The sequence below is a fragment of the Scylla paramamosain genome, chromosome 13 (assembly GCF_035594125.1).
Source record: "Scylla paramamosain isolate STU-SP2022 chromosome 13, ASM3559412v1, whole genome shotgun sequence".
Lineage (NCBI taxonomy): Eukaryota > Metazoa > Arthropoda > Malacostraca > Decapoda > Portunidae > Scylla > Scylla paramamosain.
In genome coordinates this window covers 20,663,929-20,686,834 of record NC_087163.1, presented here as the reverse complement: position 1 = coordinate 20,686,834, position 22,906 = coordinate 20,663,929, and the positions used below count along the sequence as shown (strand labels likewise).

At 45.0% G+C, this 22,906-nt stretch overlaps 1 protein-coding gene and 1 long non-coding RNA gene across 3 annotated transcripts in view; one reads left to right on the top strand and one right to left on the bottom strand.

Moving 5' to 3' along the window:
• LOC135106487 (nuclear pore complex protein DDB_G0274915-like) overlaps positions 1-22,906 on the top strand; it is a 65,197-nt gene that overhangs the window by 13,007 nt on the left and 29,284 nt on the right. The window lies entirely within an intron of this gene.
• On the bottom strand, positions 15,787-21,813 carry LOC135106484 (uncharacterized). Its single transcript, XR_010271334.1, has 2 exons — positions 21,431-21,813; positions 15,787-16,355 (listed from the first exon to the last, which is right to left on the bottom strand). It is a non-coding gene; the product is annotated as an uncharacterized LOC135106484 (long non-coding RNA).

The window sequence follows — 22,906 nt, the reverse complement described above, 5'->3', positions numbered from 1 at the left end:
TGTGTGTGTGTGTGTGGCTTTCATTCGCTTCTCTTTGTTTTCTTTACTGTATTTTTTTTTCTGTGTTCTTTCTTTGTCTTTATTTTTTACCCCTATTCTTTATTTTCTACCTCTTCTTCTTCTTCTTCTTCTTCTTCTTCTTCTTCTTCTTCTTCTTCTTCTTCTTCTTCTTCTTCTTCTTCTTCTTCTTCTTCTTCTTCTTCTTCTTCTTCTTCTTCTTCTTCTTCTTCTTCTTCTTCTTCTTCTTCTTCTTCTTCTTCTTCTTCTTCTTCTTCTTCTTCTTCTTCTTCTTCTTCTTCTTCTTCTTCTTCTTCTTCTTCTTCTTCTTCTTCTTCTTCTTCTTCTTCTTCTTCTTCTTCTTCTTCTTCTTCTTCTTCTTCTTCTTCTTCTTCTTCTTCTTCTTCTTCTTCTTCTTCTTCTTCTTCTTCTTCTTCTTCTTCTTCTTCTTCTTCTTCTTCTTCTTCTTCTTCTTCTTCTTCTTCTTCTTCTTCTTCTTCTTCTTCTTCTTCTTCTTCTTCTTCTTCTTCTTCTTCTTCTTCTTCTTCTTCTTCTTCTTCTTCTTCTTCTTCTTCTTCTTCTTCTTCTTCTTCTTCTTCTTCTTCTTCTTCTTCTTCTTCTTCTTCTTCTTCTTCTTCTTCTTCTTCTTCTTCTTCTTCTTCTTCTTCTTCTTCTTCTTCTTCTTCTTCTTCTTCTTCTTCTTCTTCTTCTTCTTCTTCTTCTTCTTCTTCTTCTTCTTCTTCTTCTTCTTCTTCTTCTTCTTCTTCTTCTTCTTCTTCTTCTTCTTCTTCTTCTTCTTCTTCTTCTTCTTCTTCTTCTTCTTCTTCTTCTTCTTCTTCTTCTTCTTCTTCTTCTTCTTCTTCTTCTTCTTCTTCTTCTTCTTCTTCTTCTTCTTCTTCTTCTTCTTCTTCTTCTTCTTCTTCTTCTTCTTCTTCTTCTTCTTCTTCTTCTTCTTCTTCTTCTTCTTCTTCTTCTTCTTCTTCTTCTTCTTCTTCTTCTTCTTCTTCTTCTTCTTCTTCTTCTTCTTCTTCTTCTTCTTCTTCTTCTTCTTCTTCTTCTTCTTCTTCTTCTTCTTCTTCTTCTTCTTCTTCTTCTTCTTCTTCTTCTTCTTCTTCTTCTTCTTCTTCTTCTTCTTCTTCTTCTTCTTCTTCTTCTTCTTCTTCTTCTTCTTCTTCTTCTTCTTCTTCTTCTTCTTCTTCTTCTTCTTCTTCTTCTTCTTCTTCTTCTTCTTCTTCTTCTTCTTCTTCTTCTTCTTCTTCTTCTTCTTCTTCTTCTTCTTCTTCTTCTTCTTCTTCTTCTTCTTCTTCTTCTTCTTCTTCTTCTTCTTCTTCTTCTTCTTCTTCTTCTTCTTCTTCTTCTTCTTCTTCTTCTTCTTCTTCTTCTTCTTCTTCTTCTTCTTCTTCTTCTTCTTCTTCTTCTTCTTCTTCTTCTTCTTCTTCTTCTTCTTCTTCTTCTTCTTCTTCTTCTTCTTCTTCTTCTTCTTCTTCTTCTTCTTCTTCTTCTTCTTCTTCTTCTTCTTCTTCTTCTTCTTCTTCTTCTTCTTCTTCTTCTTCTTCTTCTTCTTCTTCTTCTTCTTCTTCTTCTTCTTCTTCTTCTTCTTCTTCTTCTTCTTCTTCTTCTTCTTCTTCTTCTTCTTCTTCTTCTTCTTCTTCTTCTTCTTCTTCTTCTTCTTCTTCTTCTTCTTCTTCTTCTTCTTCTTCTTCTTCTTCTTCTTCTTCTTCTTCTTCTTCTTCTTCTCCTCCTCCTCCTCCTCCTCCTCCTCCTCCTCCTCCTCCTCCTCCTCCTCCTCCTCCTCCTCCTCCTCCTCCTCCTCCTCCTCCTCCTCCTCCTCCTCCTCCTCCTCCTCCTCCTCCTCCTCCTCCTCCTCCTCCTCCTCCTCCTCCTCCTCCTCCTCCTCCTCCTCCTCCTCCTCCTCCTCCTCCTCCTCCTCCTCCTCCTCCTCCTCCTCCTCCTCCTCCTCCTCCTCCTCCTCCTCCTCCTCCTCCTCCTCCTCCTCCTCCTCCTCCTCCTCCTCCTCCTCCTCCTCCTCCTCCTCCTCCTCCTCCTCCTCCTCCTCCTCCTCCTCCAACACTGATACACACGACCGATTCCACGGTTTCATTGTGTGTGTGTGTGTGTGTGTGTGTGTGTGTGAGAGAGAGAGAGAGAGAGAGAGAGAGAGAGAGAGAGAGAGAGAGAGAGAGAGAGAGAGAGAGAGAGAGAGAGAGAGAGAGAGTAGATACAAATATAATCCTTTAATGTCTAATACTATGTAATTTAGTCGTCTCTAATTGGATTGATGGTAAAAAAAAACAGGCACTACACACACACACACACACACACACACACACACACACACACACACACACACACACACACACACACACACACACACACACACACACACACACACACACACACACACACACACACACGCGCGCGCGCGCGAATGGCGCCGAAAGAAAGTGAATCATGTGTTTAAAACCAAGTCATTTACCAAACATAAAACAAGAACGACCTTAATAATGATATTGATGATGGTGATGATGATGATGACGATGACGAGGATAACTACAACAACTACAACAGTAACAACAACAACAACAACAACAACAACAACAACAACAACAACAACAACAACAACAACTACAGTAATAATGATGATGATAATAATAATAATAATAATAATAATAATTTAGGTTATACTTACGATTACAATCCTTTTCTGTGACAGTCCCTTAATTGCTCCTAATCCTTCCCCTCCTTTACCTGTGTGGGATAATTACCTGTGTATTTTTTAAGGTAACTTTTAACGACCCGGTGGTGGGCGGAAGGTAACCTTGTTATTTTTTACACCTGTCAGTTAAAAGATAATTGATATGCTCCTAATTATGAATCGTTATCCTTTTTCCTTCTTTCCTTCCTTCTTCCAGTTCTCTCATTCCTTCCATGCCAGTTATCTTCTTTTTTTTATATTTTTTTCTTTTTCGTCTTGTTTTATTTTCTCTCTCTGTTATTTATGTTTATTTTCTTCTTGTTCAGGTTATTGGATTGCCACTTTACTTCAGCAGATTTTAAACAGTCAGTCTTGTAATTATTCCTCTGACTTTCGTTATATATTTTTGCTTCGTATATCTGGTAAATTTTATTACCAGTTTTACTTATACAGAATTGATATGATCAGTTATTTATGTATGTTTCCAAAGGTTTAAGCGGTAGTGATTGGTGTTATATATCTACATAATGAAAAATCAATCTATATTTTTATTTAAATGATAATAGCATTTCATCTTTACAAAATAAAATAAAAAAATATATATATATATATCAATCTATATTTTTTTCAGATTTAAACGATAATAATTCACCACTTTATCTCTACAAACTCTAAATAATCACTAACATTTCCCTGATTTAAAAGACGACAATTAACATTTCCACTCCTACAAAACACAGAAACAGTCCTAAACATTTTTTCTCTCATCTGATTTACAAAGAGTATCATTAGCGAGGTCACTTTCCACCTTCTCGCCTCTTAACCTCTCGACTTATTCCCTTCTCGACGCGTGACCTAAACGCTTGAACAGTTCGGCGTAATAAAGAATGCTGCTCAGATCACTTTTTGCTGCGTAGGATTCCTGCTTCCTCTCTTTTGTGGCAGAATTTACGGCTAATGAAACTCGGCATTTGTCTTTTTTTCTCTTTTCTTTTTGTTTCTTTCTTTAATATTCTGTCTCTTTTCCTCTTCCTTTCATTTTTCGTTCTTTCTTTCGTTCTTTTTCTGTTTTTTTTTCATTCTCTCTTTCTTTCTTTCTTTCTTCCTCTCCTCCTTCCATTCTTCGTTCTTTCTTTCTTTCATTCTTTCATTTTTCTGTCTTTCTTTTCCTTTCCTTCTTTCCTTCTTTCTTCCTCTTCTCCTTCCATTCTTCTTTCTCATTTCATTCTTCTTCTCTTTCTTCTCCTTCCATTCCTCGTTTTTTTATCTTTCTTTTCTTTCTTTCTTTCTTTCTATCTATCTATATTTCTTTCTTTCTTTCTTCCTCTTCTTCCATTCTCCGTCTGTTTGTGTGTCTTGTGTGTGTGTGTGTGTGTGTGTGTGTGTGTGTGTGTGTGTGTGTGTGTGTGTGTGTGTGTGTGTGTGTGTGTGTGTGTGTGTGTGTGTGTGTGTGTGTGTATGTATGTGTGTGTGTGTGTGTGTGTGTGTGCGTGCTACTAGTCATATGGAAAACAAATAGGAGGGGAATAAGAAGCAGGTGGAACTAATGATTAAAAATAAAAAAAAAGTGTTAGTACTTGTTGTGGTTAAAAGAAAAAGAGATGATGAAAACAAAAGAGGAGAAAGAAGCCAGAAAGATAATGGTGATAATGATGAAGAGAATGATGGTGATGTTGGAAGAGAGAGATGAAGAGGAGGAGATTTTGAAGACACAGGGAAAGAAGAATAGAAAATAGGAGAAGGAAGCGTAATAGAGGTAGGGGAGAGAGAGAGAGAGAGAGAGAGAGAGAGAGAGAGAGAGAGAGAGAGAGAGAGAGAGAGAGAGAGAGAGAGAGAGAGAATGTTTTTGGAGAAGGAAAGGAGGAGATGAAGGAGGCAGCAATAAGTATAGAGGTAGAAGAGAAGGAGAAGAAGAAGCGGGACAAGGAGAGAAAGAATACATGTAATAAAAGCAAAAAAAGGAGAAGGCGAAGGAAATAAGAAGGAGGAGACGATAGTATAGGTAATAGAAGTAGAAGAGAAGAAGAACCAGGTGAGGAAGAAGAAAAAGGTAATAGGTGAAATAGAAGCAGAAAAGAAGAAAGAGGAAATGGAGAGGGAGGAGAAAGAAAGAAAAGTATAAATAGGTACAACAGAGGTAGAGAGAAGGAGGAAAAAGAGAAGGATGTATAAATAGAGATAATAGAGGGAGAAGAGAAGAACAAGGAGATGGAAGACGAGAAAGATACGGATACATAAATAAGAGTAATAGAGAAGAAGAAAAAAAAATAAGTAGGCATAATAGAAGTAGAAGAAAAGAACAAGGAGGTGGAGGAGGAGGAGGAAGATAAGGACACATAAGTAGGTGTAATGGAGGTAGAGATGGAGGAGCAGGAGAATGTGAGGCAAACTTTCACTCTCTTTCGCCCTCAGTTTTGCATGATGTTGAGTTGAGAAACCAGCGCGAGTGAGTGATGGGCGGCCGATCCATCATCCCTTTTTAGGCGAACTTCGGAAGGCAGGAACTTTACCGTAAAAGAGAGAGAGAGAGAGAGAGAGAGAGAGAGAGAGAGAGAGAGAGAGAGAGAGAGAGTAAAAAAAAAAAAGAAAATGTACCGTAAGAGCGCAAAAGAATTCCGAAACGAACCTCAACAGAAAACGAGATCAAAAAGCGAAAACGGTACGGTAAAGTCTTAATTCTATGCATGAGAGGCAAAAAAGAAAAAAAAATACACACACACACACACACACACACACACACACACACACACACACACACACACACACACACACACACACACACACACACACACACACACACACACACACACACACACACACACACACACAGGGGAGAAAGTTAACAAAGGTACAAATGAATACGAGGAATAAATGAATAAATGCCTGAGCGATGTGATGGATGCGTCCTTTAGATGCTGGAGGATAAATAAGTTTGCGTGAAGGCAGGAATGTGGTTTTGCTTCCAGGGGATGAGGAAGGTTAGGATAGAAAGACTGGCTGGGAGGAGGAGGAGGAGGAGGAGGAGGAGGAGGAGGAGGAGGAGGAGGAGGAGGAGGAGGAGGAAGCCTTAAATAAAGAAAGATAAGAAGTAGGTGAATTGGGCTTGGGAAAATTAAAGAGGAGGAGGAGGAGGAGGAGGAGGAGGAGGAGGAGGATTACGAAGGTCAACTAAACAGCAACAGCCTTTTTGATTTCTGTGTAGCTGTTTGAGGAGGAGGAGGAAGAGGAAGAGGAGAAGGAGGGGTAAGAAACCGCAGAGAAAGAGGTGGAGGAGAAGGATTAGAACCTAAAGAAATTAATCAGTTGGAGGAAGCAGAGGAAGAGGAAGAGGAGGAGTTGGAGGCTTTAGAGAAGAAGGAAGAGGAGAAGTGAGAAGGAGGAATCAAAAGATGCAAGAGGGGGAGGAACTGGGAAAAGAAGGATGAACAGTAGGAAGGCCAAGAGAAGAAGGAGAAGGAGGAGGAGGAGGAGGAGGAGGAGGAGGAGGAGGCTTAGAAAAATAAAAGTGGAGGATGATGATGATGATGAGGAGGAGGAGGAGGAGGAAGAGGCTTAAAAAAAAAATAAAAGTGGAGGAGGAGGAGGAGGAGGAGGAGGAGGAGGAGAAGGAGAAGGAGAAGGAGGAGGAGAGCCTGCAGCAGGAAGAGAAAGATGAAGAAGAGTGGAGGTCTCACTGGGCGGCTTTTTCTAGGCAACTTTTTTCTGTAACGGTGAACTGCAAAATAGGAGGAGGAGGAGGGGGAGGAGGGTAGAGCATTAAATAAAAAAAAAAGAAAAAAAGAAAAAAAAATACACCAGAAAGTTAATAGGAACAAAGAAATGCAATTATGATTAGCAAACAAGATACAATGGAGGCAAAACAAAGCAGAGAAAACAGGAGAGCTTTTGAATTACAAGCGAACATGAGTCGAGATGAAATTAGAAAGGGAAATGAGAGAGAGAGAGAGAGAGAGAGAGAGAGAGAGAGAGAGAGAGAGAGAGAGAGAGAGAGAGAGAGAGAGAGAGAGAGAGAGAAGCCTCCGACAGATGACAATGATGGTGGGGAACCTCTAGGATAATGAGGAGCATTACCTGAGCCCTCACCTGTAATTTAGCGGTACAGCACAGGTACGTAGCGCTCTCTCTCTCTCTCTCTCTCTCTCTCTCTCTCTCTCTCTCTCTCTCTCTCTCTCTCTCTCTCTCTCTCTCTCTCTCTCTCTCTCTCTCTCTCTCTCTCTCTAGGGCATACACCTTTCCTGTTTTATCTACCTGTCCACCTACCTGTCTGGCAGCGCAGGTAAGAAGGAGCCACGCCAGGTGTATTAGAGCAAAAAATATCCTTAGTTAATGCAAGTGATCAGCGGTGAGATGTGTTGAATACATTTAAGGGAATTATTAGGGGGATTTAAACGTGTGTGTCTTCTCCCTCTCTGGTTGTGTGTGTGTGTGTGTGTGTGTGTGTGTGTGTGTTTCTTGATCTTTTTTTTTTTTCTTACGAGGATATTTTCTTAGAGGGTACGAAGTGTTGGGTTTATTTTCCTCTCTCTCTCTCTCTCTCTCTCTCTCTCTCTCTCTCTCTCTCTCTCTCTCTCTCTCTGGTAGTAATAGTAGTAGTAACAGTAGCTATAGCAACAGCAGTAGCAGTCACAGTAGAGGTAGTGGCGCAAAGCTGCATGAGGTGAACAAGCCCCGTGATGCGAGGAATTAAGGAAGGAGACAAGCAGGAAGGAAGCAAAGCAAGGAGGAATTAAGGAAGGAGGAAGGAAATAAGATCAGTAGCGTCACCTTCTCAGTCACCTCACCCACGGGAACATGAGCAGCCACACCCACCCACGCACGCACCTTACGCCGAACCAACGCCCACAACGGGAAGTAACACACGTAGCAAACTGGAAATGATAAAGCTAATGATAACCCGGCGTAACGTAACGTAGAGCATAGCCGTATAGCGTAACGCGGGACTAAGTAATGACATAAGAGAGGGTGCTGCAGCCGCGACACCGCAACCTTGGCTTAACAAAGTGTTGAATGACGGACGATGTGAAAGAGGAGGAGGAGGAGGAGGAGGACCAAGAAGACGCCACTTTTGTAACGTGAGAAACCGTTTGTGGCGCTGTGACGGTGGGACGGGTTTTCCTTCCAGAACTGCACCGCTGTAACCAAATGAGATACTTTACTAGGCGGTAATGGCCGGTAACATTCCGTGATGCTACGTGGAAGTAAAAAGAAAAGTAAAAAAAGTAATGTCCCTCAAATGAGATAACATGAATTACGTTGCCATATAACAGTTCTTCATTCCTCAGACAGGACTGCAAATGATAGTAAAAAAAAAAAAAAAGAAAAAAAGAAAAGAAAAGAAAAAAAGTAATGTCCCTCATTTGAGATAACAGGAATCAAGTTGTCATAGAGTAATTCTTTAATCCTTTAAAATGATAATACCTGTTATTTTATCCGAGTAACTCTTAGATTATCTGATTAAGCAAAAATAAAACTACAGGATATATAAGGTTTTGAGTTTCTCCGTCGCTCCTGCTGTGAGTTTTGCCTTGAAATTATAAACTCACACCGGACCATCTTATTATTAACCCTTTCAGTACCGTGGCATTAGTTTCATTCTGCTCTGGATAACACTACAGGATTGTGTCAAGTTTAGAATTATATGAATTCAAAAATCGCCTCTAGTTTCTCCTCCACTACAATGATATCTTTGTTTGCTCTATTCTGACTATCAATTTGTGGTTTCATGAGGTCTGGGAATTGCCCGGAGTACTTTAATCTTGAGTAGAAGCCACAGTTGTCAGTCTGAAGTAATACCGCTGATCAGAATCGCGTAACAAATAAGGAGCATTGCCTCTTAATGCATATTCTCATGAGGGCGACTCTTCTTTTTAAGTTAAAAGTGGAAGAAATCCGTTTGATAATCTCATCCTTTGTCTTTTAAAGCAATACCGCTGTTCAGAGCTGAGTAGCAAATAAGAAACAACACAACTTGATACACATTGTCATAAGAGGGACTTTCCTTACAAGGCTAAAGTGTAATGGATGAAATCCGTTTGATAATCCAGTCCTTTTGTCTTTTTTACGTCATGGATAAGAATTTAATAGAAAAATAGCTATCACTTGATACACTTATATGTTCATAAGGACGATTTTTCCTATAAATTTAGTGAAATGTGAGAAATCCGCTTGATAATCCAGTCCCTTTGTCTTTTCAGTGATGGATATGAATTTCTTAGAAAAAAAAATAAACTACCACTTAATATATTCATAAAGGTGAATTTTTCCTATAAATTCAGTGAAGTGGGACAAATTCGTCTGATAATCCAGAACCTTTTGTCTTTCAGGAACAGGATCAGCGCGGAGTAACAAAAAACGAAAAAAAGAAAAGAAAAAAAGAAAAATGAACTACAACTTAACACTTTCATATATTCATAACAACGAACTTTCCAATAAATTTAGAGTTCAGTGAGAGAAATACGTTTGATAATCCAGATCCTTTGTCTTTCAGGAACAGGATTGGACTTGAGTAACAAATAAGTGAACGCAATGCACTGGTTACTTCGCTCAGCCTGGTAACCACAATGCCTCGTTAAGAAACTGGAGCTGTGAAGGAAATAAAACCAAGACTATCAAATAAGATTGAAGAAAACGAGATACTTGTCGCTGTAATTCAAAGTAACCCACGCGGAAACCATCCAGTCGAACCCAGCACGTCAGTAACACAAACCAGCTTGCCGTAAATCAAAACGAGGCCAGAATTGGAGTTTTCTTATGTAATACAGAAGGGAAATCACACGTGGCAGACATTGGAAGTAGATACACCCGTAACAACACACAAGGGCAGCAACGACAGCACCACCTCGACCGTAACGCGCACAACACCGTAACCGTAACCGTAACCACAGCTCCATATCGTCACACAAATGACATCACCAACCCACCCACCCACACACACACACACACACACACACACACACACACACACACACACACACACACACAACACAATACCGTATACTTACACATATCACACCCTTCCGAGTCACACACATACACACACACAAACGCACACAAGGTAACTATCACCTACACAATCACCTCACCTAACAATTAAGGTACTAAATCACCTATTCACTCACCCATTGTTTACTTAAGAGAGTGAGAGTGAAAGGCAATGCAATTCCTCTCCCCACTTGACTCTTTGCCCCTCTCCCTCTCTCTCTCTCTCCCTCCCTCTCTCAGGACGTGTTGATAAGGGTTCGTGGCAGTTAATGGGATAGGGTGTGATAGATGTGGATGGTTGAGAGAGGGAGCGTGAACGGGAAGGTCTAGGTCCCTCTAGTTGTTGATTTGATGCGGATGGTTGGGATTAAGAGGAGGTGAGAAAGTAGATAAAGGATACATAAGATTTGATAGTGATGGTGAGGATTAGAAGAGGATGATGATGATGATGATGAGGAGGAGGTGAAACTATAAAAGGAAGAATGTAGGGTAAGCATTTCTGTATATTTGGTAAAGAGATAGGATGGTACTGGAGGAAGGAGGAGGAGGAGGAGGAGGAGGAAGGATGGGTGTGAAGGAGTGAATAGGTATGGTTTACAAGTACGTGTTCTTCTCTTTACACCTGCATTATCTTCCCTCCTCTTCACATCTTTCTCTTTTCCTTTGGGTTACCTTTGCTAAGATACGCACACGAGTTCCCTTCTCTTTCTGTAATCCTTCCATCTTTTATTCATCCAGTTTTTCTTTTCTTTTTTTACTGTTATCTTCCTCCATCCTTTTCTTTTTTTCATCTTATTTCCCTTTTTTTCGTATCTTCCTCTCATTAATTAATTCATCTTCTCCCCTCTCTTCCTCTCTTCCTTTTTCCCTACTCCGTTTTCCCATCTCCTTCATAGCAACAAGTGAGAGAGAGAGAGAGAGAGAGAGAGAGAGAGAGAGAGAGAGAGAGAGAGAGAGAGAGAGAGGAGTGACCGAGGAAGCGAGCCGTGTCTCATCCTCCTCCCTCGCTCTCCTCCTTCTCCTCCTCCTCTTTCTCCTCCTCCTCCTCCTCCTCCTCCTCCTCCTCCTCCTCCTCCTCCTCCTCCTCCTGCTGCTGCTGCTGCTGCTGCTGCTGCTGCTCCTGCTGTGTCGCTCGCCCCCCAACACGCCCACACATCTTCCCACACTTCCTCCTTCCCCTCTTCCCCTCTTCCTCATCTCCTCCTTTATTCCTTGTTTCTTTCTCTTTTTCCTTGTAAACGAGATAAAAATAGAACGATCTCATTTTTTTCTTAAATGTTCGTGAATCATCCTCCTCCTCCTTCTCCTCCTCCTCCTCCTCCTCCTCCTCCTCCTCCTCCTCCTCCTCCTCCTCCTCCTCCTCTTCTTCTTCTTCTTCTTCTTCTTCTTCTTCTTCTTCTTCTTCTTCTTCTTCTTCTTCTTCTTCTTCTTCTTCTTCTTCTTCTTCTTCTTCTTCTTCTTCTTCTTCTTCTTCTTCTTCTTCTTCTTCTTCTTATTATTATTATTATTATTATTATTATTATTATTATTATTATTATTATTATTATTATTATTATTATTATCATTATTATTATTATTATTATTATTGTTATTATTTCTTCTTCTTCTTCTTCTTCTTCTTCTTCTTCTTCTTCTTCTTCTTCTTCTTCTTCTTCTTCTTCTTCTTCTTCTTTGTTCTCTTCCTCTTCCTGTGTCTCAATTGTTCGGCACTTATTTATGTTATTCCCCATTAATCTTTTGTATTTTCCTTTCTTTTTCTTTTTCTTTTTTTCTTTTAGTATTCATTTGATTGAGTTTAAGTTTTGTTTCTTTTCCCTCACGTTTTCACTCAGTTTCGCTTCGTGTTGCGTTATGTTTCGTCTTGTTCGTGCATTTTTTTTTTTTTGTTATTGTGTTCCTTTTTTTTTACGTGTGTGTGTGTGTGTGTGTGTGTGTGTGTGTGTGTGTGTGTGTGTGTGTGTGTGTGTATGTATGTATGTGTGTGTGTGTGTGTGTGTGTGTTTGTGTTGCCATTTTTTGTTGCCACTTCTCAAAGTCTATTATTATGGTGCTGATTTTGTATTTTTTCTTACTGCTTTATTTATTTATTTATTTTTTTTCGTGTTTATCCGCGTGTAACTTCTTTGTCGAGGCCTTGAGAGACCATCCTGCACCTGTCTGTACCTCAATAACACCTGTCCTGACACATACACCCATACATACACCTTTTAACACCTGGCTATGGTAATGTACTGAACGTATATGCTTTGTAACAGTACCGGGATCAACAAAACATTAATCTTTTTATCAACGCACCTATCTGTCAATCTGTCTATCTATCTCTACCTGTCTACCTGTGATTATTTTTTACCTGTCTTTATTCTCGTCTAATTCCTATTTATGTATCTGATATTTACCTCATCAGCGCTTCTGTAAATCATTAATCTATCAACCCACGTCTGTCTATCTATACCTGTTTACCTGTGATTATTTTTTTACCTGTGTCTTTATCCTCGCCTAATTCCTACGCATGTACCTGATATTTACCTCATCAGCACACCTGTTCTGTACACCTCACCTGTTCTTGCCTGGCTTCCCTCACCTGGATGAGTGTATTTATGTAGATCTTTGCCCTTGAAGCTCACTCAGTCATGGCGTGTGTGTGTGTGTGTGTGTGTGTGTGTGTGTGTGTGTGTGTGTGTGTGTGTGTGTGTGTGTGTGTGTGACGTGACTGTGGTGAGGCTCGGTGGTCAACCCTCAACTCATCATCTGTCTTCTATCTCCTCCTCCTCTTCCCTCTCCTCTTCTTCTTCTTCTCTTCTTCTTCCTCCTCCTCCTCCTCCTCCTCCTCCTCCTCCTCCTCCTCCTCCTCCTCCTCCTCCTCCCTCGTGCACAAGGCTCTTCATTGCACTACTTGTCGCCTGCTATGTCCTCCCTCACCTCCCTCAATCTTCACTATCTTCCCCCTCATCACCGTCATCTCCCTCACCATCACCTCCACCATTACCGCCACCATCACTACCAATCGTCTCCTCTCACGAAACTCTCCTCACCACTAGCAACATCACCACTTTACTTTTCTCTCTTCTATTCCTCGCACCGTGTCTTCTTCCGCACTTCTCTCTCGTTCTTGTTATTTATTTCTTTTCCCTCCTTTCTCTTTTACTATCACGCCCTGCTTTTATTTATTTTTTCGTCTCGTACTTTATTCGTCTTTTCTCCCTCCTCCATCGCAGGATTTAATACAAAGAGCGATAAAGAGAGAGAAAAACTACTTCCTACTTGATCCTTCAGTCTTACTCCCGCCTCCCATTCCCCGTCCCCGTCCCCATTACCTCCCCCTTCCTATGGCCTTCCCTCCCTCCCCTAGATAATCACTCCTCCCTTCCTTCCTCCATCCATCCACTTCACCTTCGTACCTCCTCCACATCTCTCTCTCTCTCTCTCTCTCTCTCTCTCTCTCTCTCTCTCTCTCTCTCTCTCTCTCTCTCTCTCTCTCTCTCTCGTCGTTCCCCTTCAGCGCCTTCTTCGGTTTTCTTTAATATTTACACGTAGAAGGCGGTGACGGTGCGTGAGTGCCCTTGCCTTTGTTAGCGAGGGGACACGCATTGTTACGTGTAGAGAAGCTGTGTGTGTGTGTGTGTGTGTGTGTGTGTGTGTGTGTGTGTGTGTGTGTGTGTGTGTGTGTGTCACTGGGAACATCACCCTATCGTCGTCACCGTACAACAGCATTACTGAGATACACTAAGGCAGGTTTTAAGGACCCTAAAGAAACAGAACGAGCCCTAAAATCTACTACATGAGTAACCCTTACATTACGCAAATTTCTGAGGGCCCCTGCGTTACGGTACAGGTCCACGGCAGTCCCTGAAGGTAAAATAGTCCTTTGGTACAGTTATGAGTGGCGGGAACTGGTTTTTCTCACTGTAGGGGTGTTTTGCAGTCCTTACGTGCCTCTCGCTGCTTGTCTGGCGGAGGTCGCGGGAGAGCCACCAGATGGTTCACGAGGCGCCCGTAAGATGGCTCTGCTTCCCGCTAGGCATCTGGGTAGGCATGCTGGAGAGGTGAAGGGTGAGGTGAGGGGCGTGTGAGAGTACGTCGCGTCTTTGTTATGGTGCGTTTGGCGGGGCTGAGGTGGGGGAGAGATGGGAGTGGGGGCCATGGGGTGGGGTTATGGGAGGCACTCACCCGACCTTGTCACTCTACGCTTGCTTTTCTCTCTCTCTCTCTCTCTCTCTCTCTCTCTCTCTCTCTCTCTCTCTCTCTCTCTCTCTCTCTCTCTCTCTCTCTCTCTCTCCCCTTTCTCCTCTCGTCTTTCTTCTCTCTCTTCTTTCTTTCTCTCAATACGTGACTGTCTTGGGTCCAGCCTGACTGTCGCAACATTGTGCCGTTCAGTCTCTCTCTCTCTCTCTCTCTCTCTCTCTCTCTCTCTCTCTCTCTCTCTCTCTCTCTCTCTCTCTCTCTCTCTCTCTCTCTCTCTCTCTCTCTTTATCGTGTAGTCTGATTCTCTCTCTCTCTTTTCTTTCTTTTTTTTATCGTGCACCTATTTCTCTCTCTCTCTCTCTCTCTCTCTCTCTCTCTCTCTCTCTCTCTCTCTCTCTCTCTCTCTCTCTCTCTCTCTCTCTCTCTCTCTCTCTCTCTCTCTCTCTCTCTCTCTCTCTCTCTCTCTCTCTCTCTCAGTTCATACTACGTCGTCTTTGGTCCAGTCAGGAAGCCACAGCATACGAGTACACCAAGTTAAATCTCCCTTTGATATTCCTCCTCCTTCGGTCTTTCTTGTGTCTTCCTTTATCTCTCTCGAAGGAATTTCCATCTGAAGTAAAGGAGCTCGGTATCTCTGCCATCTGAAGTTGATTTTTTTGCATGCTGGAATTTTAAGAGACTGAGTTGCGTTGAGTTGTTAGTCAGAAGTGTTGCCTCAGGAACGCCATATCCCTGGATTTTCTATTTTTCTTCTTCTTCTTTTTTCTCTTATTATTCCAAAATGTATCCCAAATATATCTGCGGGGTCCTTGGGTGCGTGAGGGCGTGGGTGTTTGTGTGTGTGCGTGTGTGTGTGTGTGAGGTATGGGTGGCGTGTGAGGGCCGTGGGAGGTGTGAAGGGCCCCGCCTCTCCCTGTGTGGTAAGAGGAGGCATGACTGAATGTGTGGGGAACGATAATTTTCTTTGGAATTCTCACACTTTAGGCTGGAGGGGAAGAGGCGCGTCTCCTCCCTCTCTTCCAGTCTGTCTTTCCTCCATTTTAGTGTTTATTTTCTCTCTTCCAGTCTCCTTTTCCTTCCTTCCAGTCTCTCTTTCATTTCAGTGTTTATTTCTTTCCTTCCAGTGTTTTTTTCCTTCTTTCCAGTCTGTTTTTTCTCTATTCCAGTGTTTATTTCCTCTTTTGCAATCTCTTTCCTTCCTTCCAGTCTCTCTTTCCTTCATTCCAGAGTTTATGCCCTGCCTTCCAGTTTCTTTTCTTCTTTTTTTAGTCTCGCTTTTCTCTATTCCAGTCTCTTCTTCCTTCCTTCCTTCCTTCCAGCCACTTTTTCTTCTTTTCCAGCCTCACTTTCCTCCCTACCAGCGTCTCTTTTCCTCTTTTCAGTCACTCGTTTCTCTCTTTCCAGCAGTATTTTTCTCCCTTCCAGTCCTTCTTTCCCCATTTCCATCATCTCTGCCCCCTCTTTCCAGCCGCTCTTTCCTGCCTTCCAGTGTCTCTTTTCTCTCCCTCCTGGACATTCTTCCCTCCATTCCACCCTCTATGCCCGCTCTTCCAGCTTCCAAGTCCAACAACGCCTACATATTTAAGTTCATTCTCACTGCAATTCTTTCCCACTGTATCCCTGGAAAACCTCATCGCTCCTGACTCGCGTGCACTTCTCTCGGGAAAACCTGGGACGCGCCTTATGCTAGAGTCCCCCTATCGTTGTGTGCGGGAGGAGAAGGGCGTACTGCTGGGGTGAGGCTGTGGTGAGGGCGGGGCAACACACACGCGGAAGCCGGAACTAGTGTGAGAATGACGCGCCGGGGGGTAAGAGGGAGCTGCATCCTGGCCTCTTGTTTTCTGAAGTGATGGTAATTGTCTTCCTTAACCACTGACTCCTTCACTAGTTTGATCTCTCTCTCTCTCTCTCTCTCTCTCTCTCTCTCTCTCTCTCTCTCTCTCTCTCTCTCTCTCTCTCTCTCTCTCTCTCTCTCTCTCTCTCTCTCTCTCTCTCTCTCTCTCTCTCTCTCTCTCTCTCTCTCTGCTTCTTTCGTTCTTCACTTCTTCCCTTCCTTCCCTAACTATTGCCTCGTTCTGTTGTTTAGTTTTCCTTTTCTTCTTTCCTTCATTCTTTCACTCTCTTCTCTTCCTTTTCTTACTGTTTCCTTCCTTCAGTAGTTTAGTTTTCCTTTCCGTCTTCCCTTCCCTTCATTCTTTCACTCTCTTTTCTTCCTTTTCTAATCGTTTCCTCCTTCTGTAGTTTAGTTTTTTCTCTCCTTTTCTTTAGTACATTCATTCTTTCACTCCCTCTTTTCCTTTTTCTAATCATTCCTTCCTTCAGTAGTTATGTTTTCACCTCCATCTTTTCTTTCCTGTCCTATCCATTCCCTTCCTTAGTTTCTTACTTTTTTTCCCTCCCTCTAACCATTCCCTCCTTTAGAAGTTTGATTTCCTCCTCCCTCCTCTCCTCCTCTTCGCTACCTGTTCTCTCCCTCCGTGATTTAATTCCCCATTACTTCCTCCTGTGTGGTTGTTAGCTAGTTGTGTGAACGAGTGAATGAGCGAGACTTGTGTGAGGCATGAACACGTGTATGAGTGAACGAGCTAGGCTTCAGTCATAAGTGTTAAGTGGAAGTGCGCGGCCTGGCGCCGGGAGATCACCTACCTCCAGCCTTCTGTTCACACCTTCTGTGAATAAACACCTGCACTGTTACCTGCGTTTCCTGTGCCCCTGCTGGTCAAGAGTCGAACATGGCGCAGTGAGTAGGATCAGGACAAGGCTGCAGTGGGTACGGCGCAGAATGGAGAAGCAGTTGGAGGCGCTGGCTGCCCTGCTAGCGCGACAGTCGGAGCAGAGTCAGGCTCTGCTAGCGCGACAGTCGGAGCAGAGTCAGGCTCGCGAGGAGCGTTTAACCCAGCTGCTGGAGAGAGTGGGGACACAAGCTCCCAGTCGCACCACGGCGAGCAATGAAGGCGAAACCACAGCCCGCAGCACGTCTACCCAGGGCGCGAGGTTCCCGACGTCCGCCACCATCATTCCTCACTTAACGGCGTCAGCATCTTTACGTGAGTTCGACACGTGGCGCCATAAGTTTGAAGGATACGTAACCCTCGCCAGGATAGACTGTCTCTCCCTGGCTGAGCAGAGGGCGGCACTCGCTGCTGTCCTAGACGACGAGTGGACCCGTACACTTCGCTACGGGATAAGCTTACCGAGAGACGCGGAGTTAAGAACCATCCTCGATGCAATGTGTGAGTACCTGCGAAGCCAGCGCAACATCATCATGGATAGAAGAGACTTCTACTCCCGCGTGCAAGAAACGCAAGAAGGTTTTGACGACTTTTTATGTGCTGTTAAGGAAATCGCCAATTTCTGTGACTTTTGCGACCAGTGCATAAACCATCAGCTGCGTGACAGAATTGTCGTTGGGACACGAGACGAAGTGGCTCTGAAACGCATGCTGGAAAACAAGAAACTCACCCTTGAAAACGCCATAGATATTTGCAGAGCATCAGAGAGCGCTAACCAGTGTAGTGCAGTACTAAGGGGCGGCTCTCACTCTTCGAGCCATGGTGTGAACGCTGTCTCGAACTACAGGAAGGGCAGTTTCGGGGGCTCAAGCCCCACGGGCTGTTATCGTTGTGGCAAAGATTGTCGCAGTGACAAAAGGGGATGCCAGGCAATAGATAAAGTGTGTCGTAATCTCGCGGGAAAAGAGGGCATTTTGCGAGTGTATGTCAGCAGACAGTGAGGAAACGACGAGGAGCTTCGAGGAGTTCCTCAACTGTCTCTCCTCATCGCGGTGCAGGCCCGAGGCGGGGAGCCAGTGCCAGTGTATACCAGCTCTTATCAGGCGTATACACAAAGACGGTGACGGCACGACCTGCGCCCCAGGTGCTCATTACCGCCACACATCCCGCTGGAAGAGACAAGATTACGTGGACTCCTGACTCTGGGGCCGAAACGACCGTTATTGGCCTCGACACGGCAACACTCCTTGGAATCCCGCCCTCCAGCTTGGCGCCCGCTGATGGTGATGGACTTTATGCTGCCGGTAATCACCCCCTCACCTGTGTAGGAACTTTCTCGTCGCACTTGCAACTGGGCGACAGGGAAGCTGAGACTGTTGTGAGCGTGGTGAAGGAGGTGAAGGGGGCGCTGCTTAGCTGGTACGATTCCATCGCTCTCGGAATCCTCCCCGAAGATTTTCCGGCTCAAATCCGACCGCTACGCAGGGAAGAACAGCACACCGGCAACAGCTCCATCGAGTACCCGACCGCCTCGCAGCCACCTCTATCTACGCCCACAGAAGTGATCAGCTGGCCTCATTCCTACGACCAACGCCACAGCAGCGTGCGGGGCACGCTGCTGCTGTGATCAAGGCCTTTCCCAGCGTCTTCGAAGCAAAGGAAGGTTTACGTGCAATGGCTGGTGGATCCATGGCCATCGAGTTGACAGACGACGCTCGACCCTTCGCCGTAACAGCATCTCGTACAATCCCTTACAATTGGCGTGAAGAAATTAAGAGCCAGTTGGAAGAGCTGCTTAACAAGGGAATCATCGAGAGTGTGGACTACCCTACGGCATGGTGCCACCCCATCGTGCCTGTCCCAAAAAAGACATCTGGTGTAAGGCTGTGTGTTGACCTGACACGACTCAACCGTTACGTGAAGAGGCCCGTGTATCCAGTGCGCTCACCTCATGACGCCATCGCCTCGATCGGGACCGGAGCAGTTTGGTTCACCACTCTTGATGCCAAGATGGGGTATTTTCAAGTCCCCATTAGAGAAGAAGACCAGGATTTAACCTGCTTCATAACACCTTGGGGTCGGTACAAGTTTCGGCGAGCGGTTATGGGTCTCGTCTCGTCTGGAGACGAGTATAACCGTCGAGGAGACCAAGCTCTCGGCGACATACCTAACACCATCAAGATCGTGGACGACATCCTGGCCTATGACTCCACCTACAGTGCGCACTTAGCCCATGTCATTCAGATTGTGCGGCGGTGTGACCAGCACGGCATCACTCTCAACCCACAGAAGTTTACATTCGCGGAAAGAGTGGTAGATTACTGTGGTTACTCTGTTTCTGGACAAGGCTACACGACAGACTCAAAGAAAGTTAAGGCAATCTCTGACTTCCCACGACCACAGCACATCACCGACTTACGATCATTCATGGGTCTTACAAACCAGCTTGAAGCTTTTCTCCTGCTGTGGCTGCAGCTGCACAACCCCTCAGAGATCTCTTACGCCCGAAGAACAGTTGGTGCTGGTCTCCTAACCATGAAGAGGCGTTTGAGAAGGTGAAACAGTGTCTCGTCAGCCCACCTGTCTTGGCATACTTCGACCCATCATTACCAACGATGCTACAGACTGACGCCTCAAGGATGCACGGATTTGGATTCGTTCTCCTGCAGAAGCACAGTGACCAGTGGAAGATGGTGCAATGCGGGTCAAGATTTGTTACAGACACAGAGAGCCGCTATGCAGTAATAGAGTTGGAAATGGCTGCAATCGTCTGGGCAGTCAGGAAATGTGGCACCTACCTGAAAGGACTCCCTCACTTCGATCTAGTGCTCGACCACCGCCCGCTGATACCTCTCCTCAATAGCAAGTTGTTGGGAGAAATAGAGAACCTGCGGCTGCAGCGCATGAGGGAGAAGCTTGCTCAGTATTCTTTCACAGCAAGCTGGCAAAAGGGATCGACACACTGTGTGCCCGACGCCCTCTCACGTGCTCCAGTACAGGACCCAGTGGAGGAAGAGGATGCTGCTACTTCTGGTGACCTCGACCTCTCCACTCAGCGGTCATCTCAGCGTTATCTGCCACCAATGAGGACGGCGTCCGCTTAGCACCACTCCAGGATCAGACTGTGGAAATGGTACGTGCCGCAGCAGCAAGAGACGGGGAGTACTGCTTGCTCAAGAACGTCATCATCGAGGGCTTCCCTGATCATTGCCACGACCTCGATCACCGCTTGCGTACGTACTGGCCGGTGCGCAGTCTGCTGGCCGTAGACGACGACCTGGTGGTTTACGGGCCGAGGCTTCTTATTCCTCACAGCCTCCGCCGAGAAACACTAGAGCGACTCCATGACAGTCATCAGGGGATGGAGCGCACCAAGCGACGGGCCCGACAAACGGTGTACTGGCCTGGTATGGACAGAGACGTTGAGAACGTCGTTTCTGGATGCTCACTATGCCGTCCACTCCTACCAAGCCAAGCCAACGAACCTCTCTGGCAGGACACGGACACACCCAGCAGGGTGTTTGAGTCAGTTTCTGCAGACTACTTCCACGCAGCAGGCCGTACATACCTCGTGTATGTAGATCGCTTGTCTGGGTGGCCTCACGTGTCTGCATGCTCACGTCCAGCATCGGCTGATCAGCTCGTTCGTGTCCTTCGGGGTGTGTTCGCCGACACGGGCGTGCCTGTTCTCCTGAGGACTGACGGTGGACCGCAGTTCACTTCTTCATCGGTACGGCGCTTCCTGGCTCGATGGGGGGTGGAGCATCGTGTATCTTCACCTCATTATCCACGCTCCAATGGTCACGCCGAGGCAGCGGTCAAGTCCGTGAAGAAGCTGATCCTCACGACCACACAGCAGGGACACCTGGACGAGGATGCGTTCGCTCGCGGGTTGCTGGAACTGCGCAACACTCCGAGGGCGGAAGGGCGATCACCAGCACAAGTCCTCTTCGGTCATCCTATGAGGTCCTGTGTCCCGGCTCATCATCGCTCATACGCTCAGCAGTGGCAGCGCGCTGCTGATGAGTGCGACGCCAAGGCAGAGCGACTGAGGAAGAAAGCGAAACTTCGCCACGACGCGTCCGCCCGTACTCTTCCTCTCCTGCACCTCGGTGGCCACGTCGACGTTCAAGATCACACGACAGGCCTCTGGGATCGCCTGGGTGTCATCGTGGCTGTTGGGCGAAGGAGAGACTACCTCATCAAGATGGGCAGCGGTCGCGTGATGTGGCGTAATAGAAGACACCTACGCCCACACAGACCTCTTGCTCCCCTTCCTGTCGAGCAGCACACCGCTCATGGCGGTGCAGCGCTTCAGCATCAGGGTCACGAGGAACACCACCATCCCGGCAGCCCGGAGCATCAGGGTAACGGGGTACACCGTGGCCGAGAGCAACCAGAGCGTCGAAGCAGCCGACAGCGTAGGGAGCCGAGACGACTGCAGGTGCGGTGGCACCGTAGCACCTACGATTAGTCGTACGTGTTCATTGTACGCTGTGTTTGTTTTGTGTATATGTACCGTGTTTTCTGTACTTCAATCATTGTAACTTTGTTTCATGTGTTACGGTAGCCATAACAAAGATAAGGAATCTTCCTTATGTCTCGGGGGAGGTGTGTGGTTGTTAGCTAGTTGTGTGAACGAGTGAATGAGCGAGACTTGTGTGAGGCATGAACACGTGTATGAGGTGAACGAGCTAGGCTTCAGTCATAAGTGTTAAGTGGAAGTGCGCGGCCTGGCGCCGGGAGATCACCTACCTCCAGCCTTCTGTTCACACCTTCTGTGAATAAACACCTGCACTGTTACCTGCGTTTCCTGTGCCCCTGCTGGTCAAGAGTCGAACACCTCCCTTCAGTCTCCCTTCCGTCCCTCCCAGGCGTTCCCACATAAATTATATATAGGATTTCATAGAGAAGTTTTTCTATGTAGGTTTTGATTGTTAGATTGATTTTAGTACGTTTTTTTTTTAATGTTTTGTTTGTGTTTGTGTGTTTTGTCTCTGTTTCATATTCTATCATTTTGTTTTCTTGTCTTTTGCTTCCTGTTTAGTGTCTTTATTTATCCCCCTCTCCTTCCGCTTCCCTTCTCTTCCCTTTCCCAATCGTTTCGTGGTTTTTCTCACATACTTCTTCCTCCCACAGACAAACTCCTTAGGCTGTGTGTGAGTCTGGGGGTCTTTACTTGTGGTCTTCGTGATCCATAACTCTCTCTCTCTCTCTCTCTCTCTCTCTCTCTCTCTCTCTCTCTCTCTCTCTCTCTCTCTCTCTCTCTCTCTCTCTCTCTCTCTCTGTTCTCTGTTCTCATTCTTCTTCCTCATTCCTCTCTATAACTTTATTTCCTTGTTGCCATCAAGTTTCTTCGCTTTGCTTCCTACATTCCTCTCTCTCTCTCTCTCTCTCTCTCTCTCTCTCTCTCTCTCTCTCTCTCTCTCTCTCTCTCTCTCTCTCTCTCTCTCTCTCTCTCTCTCTCTCTCTCTCTCTCTCTCTCTCTCTCTCTCTCTCTCTCTCTCTCTCTCTCTCTCTCTCTCTCTCTCTCTCTCTCTCTCTCTCTCTCTCTCGTTTCCTTCCTTCACGCAATGCTTGCCTCCACACAAACCACCCTGCGCCTCTTTCACCTCTTGACTCTCTCTCCCTAACCCCTTGATCTCTTCCTCTGCCTTACTGTTGCTTACCTTCCTCTCCTGCCTGTCTCCATCTGTAGCTTTCCTCCTCCTCCTCCTCCTCCTTCTCATCATAATCATAATTCTTTTATCTGTTCTCGTGTAGCATTCTTTAGTTATTCTCTTATTCTCTTACCTTCTGCATTTCCTAACTTTATCTTTTGTCGTTTATCTCCTTTCCTCGCCTGTCTTTTACACCTGCACATTTTCCTAGCCATAGTGTCCTTCACCTGTGTGTGTGTGTGTGTGTGTGTGTGTGTGTGTGTGTGTGTGTGTGTGTGTGTGTGAGTGTTCTTCTAACATATAATCTTTTACAGCTACATAGTCCATATACAATATCAAAAACTAGATCAACTTTTATATAAACCTTGACTCTCTTTCTCTCTTTTTTTTTTTTCTCTCTCTCTCTCTCTCCCAGGATTTATTAGTGTATGACTCGAGTATTTGACACATGATGGGTAAACGGATTTATATTTTTACTCTCTCACTTTACTTTTGATTTCTATTTCTTTCTCGTTCTCTCCCTCTCTCACCTTTTTTTTTTTTAACATTTACCTGCATGCGTGACCTTGGCCCCGCTTGAGATGAAATTCACTTATCGCTCAATATGGAAGAGAAGGAACGGTTATATGTAGATTTTACCCTCGTGACGGCTCCTCCCA